Source organism: Xiphophorus couchianus, chromosome 23 (assembly GCF_001444195.1).
Source record: "Xiphophorus couchianus chromosome 23, X_couchianus-1.0, whole genome shotgun sequence".
Lineage (NCBI taxonomy): Eukaryota > Metazoa > Chordata > Actinopteri > Cyprinodontiformes > Poeciliidae > Xiphophorus > Xiphophorus couchianus.
Window position 1 is genome coordinate 23,711,816 of NC_040250.1, and position 8,891 is coordinate 23,720,706.

Below are 8,891 nucleotides of genomic sequence, written 5' to 3' on the forward strand. Positions count from 1 at the left end.
TACCCGACCATATGGTAATTACCCCTGTTTGGTAATCCCTGTGATGTATATAGGGGGGCATCTTACATAATCGAGGCCTTTGGCAGACATTGCTCTTGTTGCTAGACTTCTGAAGCAAGGATGAGTTTCAAAGTTCTGGCCTTTTAATCGGATATCACAATTCACATTTAACATGTTTTTTTGTTTGTTTTTTTACTGGTAACATTTTTTTAATCAATACAAAGTTTTCTACAAATGCAAATTCTGCGATCATAGAGATAGGAATGGAAACATCTGAACATAAAGTATATTAGTTTGATACAAAATCTTATTTTTCACATTTGGTCATGTTAAAACCACAAGCTTTAAGTTTTCTTTATACGAATTTGACATGTGTTTGTATTCAGGTCCCTCCTGAGCCTATACTTGGTAGAACTAAACCTTTTTCCGTATTTGATACCAGCTTTGTTTTATCCTCAAGAAAAATATTTCTGCTCATTCTCCTTTGCAATACAAATCAAGCAGAATCAGTCTTGAGAGCATAAAAAAATAGCTATTTCAAGCCTTCCATTTGTATTTAGGACTGAGCTTTGACTGGGCCACTCTAACATACAACTCTGCTTTGAGTTGAGCTATTTTATTGTAGCTTTGTTTTCTTGCTGAAAGGCAAGTCTCCACCCTGATCTTAAGTTGTTTTCTTCCAGGATTGTCCTGTATTTAGCTCCAGATTCCCAGTCCCTGTGGAAGATGGGCTTCCTGGCTGCTTCTCTTGATTAATGCCTCCATAGGTGGACTACCATATCTGGGTTACTTTGAAAGTGTAAGCATACGCTTGCCCCTTTTGAAGATGGATTAAGCAGTGCTCCATGGCATATTGTTTTCTAGCCCGGGCCCTGCTTTACACGACTCCACAACTCTGCAATCCCTGTCCTGTCAGCTGTGTTCCTTGGTCTTCATGCTGATTATTGTTCTCAAATGTTCTCTATAAAATGTCTTCACAGGCCTTCAGAGAGCAGCTGGAATGAAACTGAGATTAATTTAAAGCAATTTGACTCTGCTTAACAATTATGTGTCTTCGGAAGACAATTAGTTGTGCTTTATTTTAATTAGGAATGCCAGTGAAAGGAGTGCTGAATAAAACTTATTTAATATGTATTGTTTAAGAATATATATATATATATATATAAATATATATATAAAATATGTATTCTTTTTTTTTATAAATGCTACTATGAGTTGGTCCAGCAAATAAAACACAAATTAAATACAATGGTTTAAGGTTACCACTGCTTTACAAAGGCACTCTAATATATATAAATACTTGACAACATTATAAAAAAATGCTGAAATTCAATAATTGGTTTTGGTTTTGGGGTGCCACCCCAAGACTGTCACTGACACTGGTTGTTTCTAAAATTTGAAGAAAATAAAAAAATAAAAGAAAGACTCTCTAAAGAGAGGCAGCTTTTTACTTATTGTTTATCTGTATCATAAGCTACAGAACAAAGGAAATAAAATTATATAAAAGCTTTCTTAGTCTATTCTATTAAAAGATTTGGCGATAACTAAGATTTTTTCATGTACATGTAGCTACTTCAGAGAAATGTAAGCAAAGAAACTCTCATAGCAATGCCAAGAAGCAAACCAAATCAAATATGTAAGAAGATCTAAAGTCCTCACAAGATCTACAGAGCTCAGCACATGGTGGAAGCCATTCATAGGCAACATTTAGACAATGCGCAACCTAAAACATGCTAGAAAACAAGAGCAGTTTCAGAGTACTTCCCTATTTGGGTGATAAATCAAAAGATCAACCTGAAAATGTCCTGGTTGATTTGAAGCATCCAAACATGACATGGGTGATAATGCTTCAAAAAGTATGTTTTTAAAGTACAGGCCGTGGGATACCCTGTACTTCACTCGATGAAGACAAAAGCTGAGGGCATAAAAAATTCCCACAAACAAACTGCTGCTGGAACAGGAAGGGCTTGGCAAAGCATCACAAAGGAGGAAAGCCATTCTTTTGATGATGTTTGTGGGCTTCAGTCTTATGCCAGTCACGGCCTGCATGGGTTCTGCACAACACATTACAATGGACAACTTATATTTGATTAATCTGTTAAAGTCACATTTCACGACAAATGTGTGACTATTCAAACTGTAGGTGTAAAAACCTTTCAAGTGGTCGGAGTTACTTGCTGGTGATTTTGGGAGTGCTTGAAAATTGTCCCGGCTAAAGAGTCCATGCAGTTTAAAAAAAAAAAAAAAAAAAAAAAATAGCTTGTTGTAAAGCCAGAATGTAAACCTTACAAAACTGTACAAAACTTTTCAGAATGCAGTTGTCTTAAAATGGTAAGATGTCCACTTTGTTCTTGGGTCAGCTTTGATTAGCTGCTAGAAACTAAAAAGTTTAAACAAAATAAAAATATAGGCAATATCTCCTGTTTGAAGAGCAAGAAAGACCTTGTTTTTAATAAATATGAGCAATTCCTTTAAGGAATTTATTGTTGGCTGACTATAGCTACCTTTTGAACAAGAGGAGGTGAGTGCCTGTTACAATAAAGATCCAGCATGGACAGTAAGAAGCAGATATAGGTTTGCTGAGGTGGCTGGTGGACAAATAGTTTGAATGGAATGAGTTCCCAAATTTACATTTGGACAGGCTCTGTTACAACTACTTTCAATCAGTTTTTAAACTGCGCACTCAATTTATTTAAATCTAAACATATTATTGCAGCTACTACTCATAAACTTTATTTCAAATTATACTGTAATATCCCATTAGTAATGTGTAGTACAGTTATTAGAGCCTACGGCTACTAAGTGCTCACAGGCTGTCTTTTCCTGTCACTGTTACAAAGTTATTGCGTAGCTACTTAGTTTTAACTAAAGAAGAATACAGTTAGTGTATTTTTCTCCGTTTCTTTGGGCGTTAATTTTTGCTCTTATTTCACAGGAATGTTGCGCCTATAAACACTCTCGTTGACGCAATTTACCTACTTCAGTCGGACCCAAACACTGACATTGTCAGTGTATCCACCGGGGACAGTTTTACAACTAACAAACATGAATAAACTGAAACTTTTTTTTTTAGCTAACCTAAACTCAAAAAATGAAGTTCCAGCTGTGGACTCACCCGCAGCACAGCTCCGCCGTGTTCAACCGGGCATCTCCGCTGCTGTCCCGTAACGCAGTCAGACACCGCCTGAACAGCGGGTGAACTCAGGCACTGCCTTAACTTTCAGTCCGCCTGTTCAAAAAAAAAAAAAAAAGGAGAGAAAAAAAAAGGCGGATGTATTATTGTGGATAGCTACTCCCTTTATTTCTCACGTGTTTGGCTTGTAGGGCTTTAAAACTTCGTCAGCTTTCACCAGAGCTGAAGAAACTCCCCGAGTTTAGACGGAGTGCGTGAACTCTTGCCCCGTAAAGCTCCTGCAGATGCCGACAACTCTGATTTGTGATAAAGCTCTCACGCAAACACACGCGCAGACACGCACGCTCTTTCTCTCTCTTTGTCTTTCGCTCTCACACACACACATACACACCCCACCGCCCCCAACAACTCTGCGAAAATGGTATTAACCCTAACCCTATCAGCCAGGACCGGCCCAAAGTTGAACAAGGTCCTAAGCAGAATTTGGTCCGCTGCCCCCCCTGAGCCCCTCATCACTTCTCCTACCTTGCATTTAAGCACATCATAGGCCTTGTATTTTTTTCCATGCTTGTGTGTTTATTTTTGTATTCTACATTTAACACAGTTTGCTTTATAATTAACAAGAGAGACAGGAATATTTCTTCAAAATTCCTTTTTGTATGTGCTCGGTTTTACTATTATTATTATTATTTTTTTTTATAGCAGGATTGTTTGTCAAGTCAACCAAACTTGCTCCAGATTACCAATACAGCCACATGTCATGGCCTGTTTTTCTATTTATTTTCAACATATTACGTAGGTGAATTACACCTTACCAAGGATTAGTTTCTACATGCACATGGCTCTAGTAACCTTACTTGAAGCAACTCAAGTTATATCAGTAGTTGTGAAAATAATTTTTTTTTTCAGTTCACGCTCTAGCAGCAAAAATGATATGTGATGACGATTTTGTTAATTTATTTGTTTGTTATTTTCTTCTTGTTTCATTTATTTATGGTCTAAATTTCAAGTTGTGGTTTTCCTATTTGGAATCTTTGGCCAGCAGGGGGCTCTAAACAGTTGCAAAGTTTCCTTATATTTTAGACCAGCTTTGAATTCAGTTTAAGAAAAAAGAAATGACTTGCTTAGAAAACGTTAAACATTGCTCCTTGTGCTCCTCATACATACTTGAAGTTTAAATTAGCTGTATTTTTCCTTTTGTCTCCTTGGAAAAAAAAATCCCCCATCCATTTAATGCTGCTTTGGAAGCACACAATTTTTGGGTGTTGCTTTTAAGTTTTGTTCACAGATTTATTTTTTTAAAAAAAAGAAAAGCACTTATATTTTCTGAAGCGACAATGAAAACAAGTTATTGACTGAACTCTGGTCTCACTGGCTGATATTCCTCTGGGATTTTCTCTGAATGTGAAAATCCTTCTATTGAAATGGTACAATGGGGAGAGGGAGCTCTGGGAGGGAGGGAGCAGGGGGAGAACTGAAGGAAATCTGAAAACTAAACAGCTCCAGCGCTCCATCGCCCTGAAAGAGGAGATGGTGGAAGAGGTGGCCTAAATTTAAACATTTCCTCTTTGTCTTGTTTTGGGCCCATTGTCATCGCATGGCGTTCTCCCCTCCTGCACAGGAAGGAGTGGATCTGACATCAACGCTCTCGGCCTGACAATGCCAGGAAGTCTGTCTGACTGTATGTAAATATCTCCGGGTGTCCATGCTTCCCTTGCTTGCCCATGGAGAGGCTCTGCGCTCCTGCCTTGTCCCTTGGAGCAGCTATCACACAGTTACGGTTTTGCTGGTAGTTGTGGCAAGACGGTGATTTACACGCCACACTTCCCCAATAATTCACTCGCAAGCCCTCCCTGCAAATTACAGCGACGATGACCTTTGTGAGATGGAGCATTTTAGTGTACGGCCTATAGTGGTTTGGATTTATTCTTCAAACACATAAAAGGTTTTGCAGTTTCAGTTTTGTCTTGTTTGTGCTTATGTGGTCATTTTCTGTCATTGTTTAAATGTGACTCACTGTTTATTGCTCTCTGGTCTTAGATTCTCCCCTTGCTCCCCTTCTTACACCCACATATGAAATTACTGAGCGACTTCTTTAACCCAAATGCTTGGTTTATGCCATTGGCACTGAAGGTAAGCAGCTTTAAATAAGTTTTGCTCCATGGTCAATTTTATATTTAGTCCAAGCATAGCTTTGCTCAACATTCTCAAGTTTAATTTCAGCAACAAGGCATTTCAAAGTGCTTTACATTATGGAAATACAAAAATAAAAAGTCATAAAGTCATTGGTGTCTTTTTAAAATTTAATTAAATTGCTCAATTAGAAAGCTTTGAATAAGTGATAAAATATTTGAGCTGCATTTAAGCCAGCTTGTGTTTAGTGCAGCGGTAAGGGCAAGAGTCATTCTGTAGGTGTGACCATCCAATGTCAAAGCTGCTAAGATTTGGTCTTTCAAAGGATGCATCTTACTAAAGCTCTTGAACTTGGAGACCTCTTAATTGTTTAAATCTAGATTTAAAGTAAAGATAGAAATATTACAGGCTTTGCGATTGAGTTTGGTTTGGATAATGAATGAATGTCATTTAATTAATAGTTAGGAATAAGACGTGCGGTTGCATTTTGTTGGAGCAAGAGTTTAAATTTGTTCCCAGTTTTAGCTGGCTTTGCTAATGATGAAGACAAACATGATAGCATGGTGAGCTTTTGAGGCAGTTTTAGATAATTAAAAGCAGATCTTATTCGTGGTTATTAGGGAAATCGTTCAGATGTTACCTTATTTAAATAGATTTTAAAAGCTGATCAATATATTTGCAGTCCAATTCATTTTATACTTTTAACAGTAAACAAAATGGACAGGCAAAATGTGATTAATAACTAAGAATCTAACAAACTTATTTGAGTAGATTGTGGGTTTAAAAGTAGATTTAAAAATGTAACTACCTTATATCAGTTTGATGTTAAACTCACATCATTTACATCAGAAATATTTAAAATCTGCGAACATAAAACATATATAAATTGTTCCACCAATTATATTGGTTACGTTCTAGCAGTTTGTCTGGTGAAATTGGATTATTTTACTAACCCAAATTGCGTTGGTAAGATGGCCTGATTTAGGCTGAGCAGTTATTAAAGTGTATTCACTTCCTCTGAAGACATTCAGCCATTACAGAAGACATCCTGGCTCCCTCAGGCCAAGTGTTCATCTCAAAGTTGCACTTTTAAGATATAGCTACATTGAACAACTACTTCTCAAACTAGCAAGCGTCTGAGAAACACAAAAGCTGTAGTGACTCACATCAAAGTCACTAATCGACAAAGAAAGACGCCAAGATCTGCGTGTCTGAATCAACATGTTTTGTTGACGTACGGTGAGTTATGTATTTACTATGCGAGTGGCGAACATGCCGAACAGAGCTCTTTGAAATGATGTCATCAGCCTCTCAATTTTAGAACAATCGACCCCTTCCTCCTTTTCCTATGACACGACCTGTACTCCACAGGCCCGGTGGAGATTATCGGAGACAAACACTGGCCGAGTTAAGGCCCAGCTGTAATTATTTCACCAGTCTTTGTCAAAGCTGCTGAGTGAAAACAGGCTGCCGTGAAAAAGCCAGCCAGCCAGACAGGGAGGGAGGAGAAGAGAGCTACGGGATGGGAATGGGGGGTAGTGGTGGTGGGTTGGGGTGGGGAGCTCAGATATGTTATGATATCAAATGAAAGGCTTACTAAAGCCTGGGAACTGCATTCAGGAGCTGGGAAACTCATGTGAGGACAGCTGGGAGGTCAGCTGAGTCTTGTTTTCAGTGCAGGTGTTTGGGAACACTCAGGCTGAAACGGAGTGTGGAATTTTACCACATGCGCTCGAGCTGGGAGGAATTCCTGATTCCCATCTTCCTCGCGGGGAACTGAAGACAAGAAATGCTCCAAACATGAACATGTTTGGAGCATTTCTACCACATGCTCCAAAATGTGACACTTTGGAGCATGTAATGTTGCACTTAAATGTGACATTATATTCTGTCACATCTAAGTGCAGACTTGCCCTCTTCAAAAAAAATATATTATCAAAGAAGTAGTCGGCTGCAGTGGCAGAAAAGAGTTTAAATTACCCTGACATTCCTGACATTCCCATTGGACTGACCTGCATACCTTCCTGACTTGGCTGCACAGGGCATCGCACTCCACACACACACACACACCCACACACACACACACTAATCTGAACCCATCCTACTGGTTCACACGTTGACATCTGTCTCTTTGATCCCAAGTCTCAATCAGTTTGGGTTAATCAATCAGTTTGAGTCTTTCAACCCATCCACCTAATGAAGCCCACGCGACAGCTGGAGCATGTTATTCCGTAAAAAAGGAATGCCTCCTAAACAAAACTTATCAACCAAACTTATCTGAGAGACAGCAGGAGGGAAGGACGAAAAGAAGGAGAGGGAGAAGACAGAGAGAACTTGCCTCTTTCTGTGTGTGTGTGTGTAGGGGTGTGTGTGTGCGTGTGTTAGGCATTCGGCTGGGGATTTTCAGCTTTTATCAGAAGGAATCTAAAAACAGGAAGGCGGGTTCCAATAAACAAGACGAGCGGAAGACAACCACAGTTCTACTTCCTGTTTCAGAGCGAGGGAGGAAACAGCAGATTTTTGAGGAATTTAAATCAGAACACACCACATAAATCTACATTACATAAAAATAAAATACTCATATGTATCTATGTGCCAAATATGACCAAACTTGGGGTGGGTAAAAAGTGATTGCTTGTGTGGTCTATTTAGCAGAACTTTTCTCTTGTAGCCTTCAAAAAAAAAAAAAAAATCCAATGAGACAGATGTTTACTCCCCTCTCACCAACTCTGCATCCACAGGCAGATCCAAACTTGGCTGTGTTTGTGGGTCGGCATCACTAACAAAAAAAAAAACAAAAAAAATACAGCAGCCGGTCTCTGCAGCTTCTTCAGGAAGTTTATGAGTGGGCAACCCAGGGGACTTTGCGATAAAGGGTGGGACTACAGTCAGGAGAAGAGACATTTAGCTGCTGAGAACAAAAGGAGATAAAACTTTTCTCTTTTTTTTGATCATCCTGTTGTCTTCTCGGTGGGACACAATGTCGGTTCTGACTGAGGGGGGATCTGAGGAGAGATAGGAGACAATTAGTTCTGTGATTGAAAGCAAACCTGTGTCCTGTTAGCTAATTTGTCTTTTGAAAAGCTTTCTCTTTTTTTTAAGAGCTGTCTGTTTTATCTGCTTGACGAATGTTGCCCTCTGACCGGATCATTGTGTCTGTTTTAGCTAAAGAATTCAAGCGCCAGAGATATTTTTGTTTTTTTACCAGGGATGGATCGATAAGTAAATCCATCGGGTGAGACAGGATTTAGGGCTCAGTGGATTTTTCAGGTCCTAATTCCAAACTTTTCCAGATTCGAACTAGCTCAGTTCAGTTTTTATGGATATAATGTAAGAGTAACATAATTATCAATGTAAAAGTTCCCTTTGAATTTACTGTGGAGAAAATGTGAGGAGAGTGAACTTCAAACTGAAGGAATAAACAAAGGAAAAAGGGAAGAATGCAGAATTTAAAAAGTAATAAGGAGTAATAATAATTCTGAATATAAACCTACCAAAACTATGAAGAAATAATGCTGACTCTCATGCGCAGTGTGCTCCATTTGGTTTTTATTGTCTCCCAGCTGGATGAGAAGGCCCTCATACCACACTTCAGTCACTTGATCCAAATGTTGATCAAATTAAC

At 38.8% G+C, this 8,891-nt stretch overlaps 1 protein-coding gene across 5 annotated transcripts in view; it reads right to left on the reverse strand.

Moving 5' to 3' along the window:
- The window catches only part of LOC114138939 (rho guanine nucleotide exchange factor 9), a 63,103-nt gene extending 59,686 nt beyond the window's left edge, over positions 1–3,417 (reverse strand). For 3 of the 5 annotated variants that reach the window (XM_028008438.1, XM_028008439.1, XM_028008434.1), the window contains exon 1: positions 3,116–3,417. The gene's annotated coding sequence lies outside the window, so the exon portion shown is untranslated. The remainder of the gene's footprint in view (positions 1–3,115) is intronic. The other 2 variants (XM_028008436.1, XM_028008437.1) reach the window with 2 other exon arrangements.
- Positions 3,418–8,891: the final 5,474 nt, after the last annotated feature.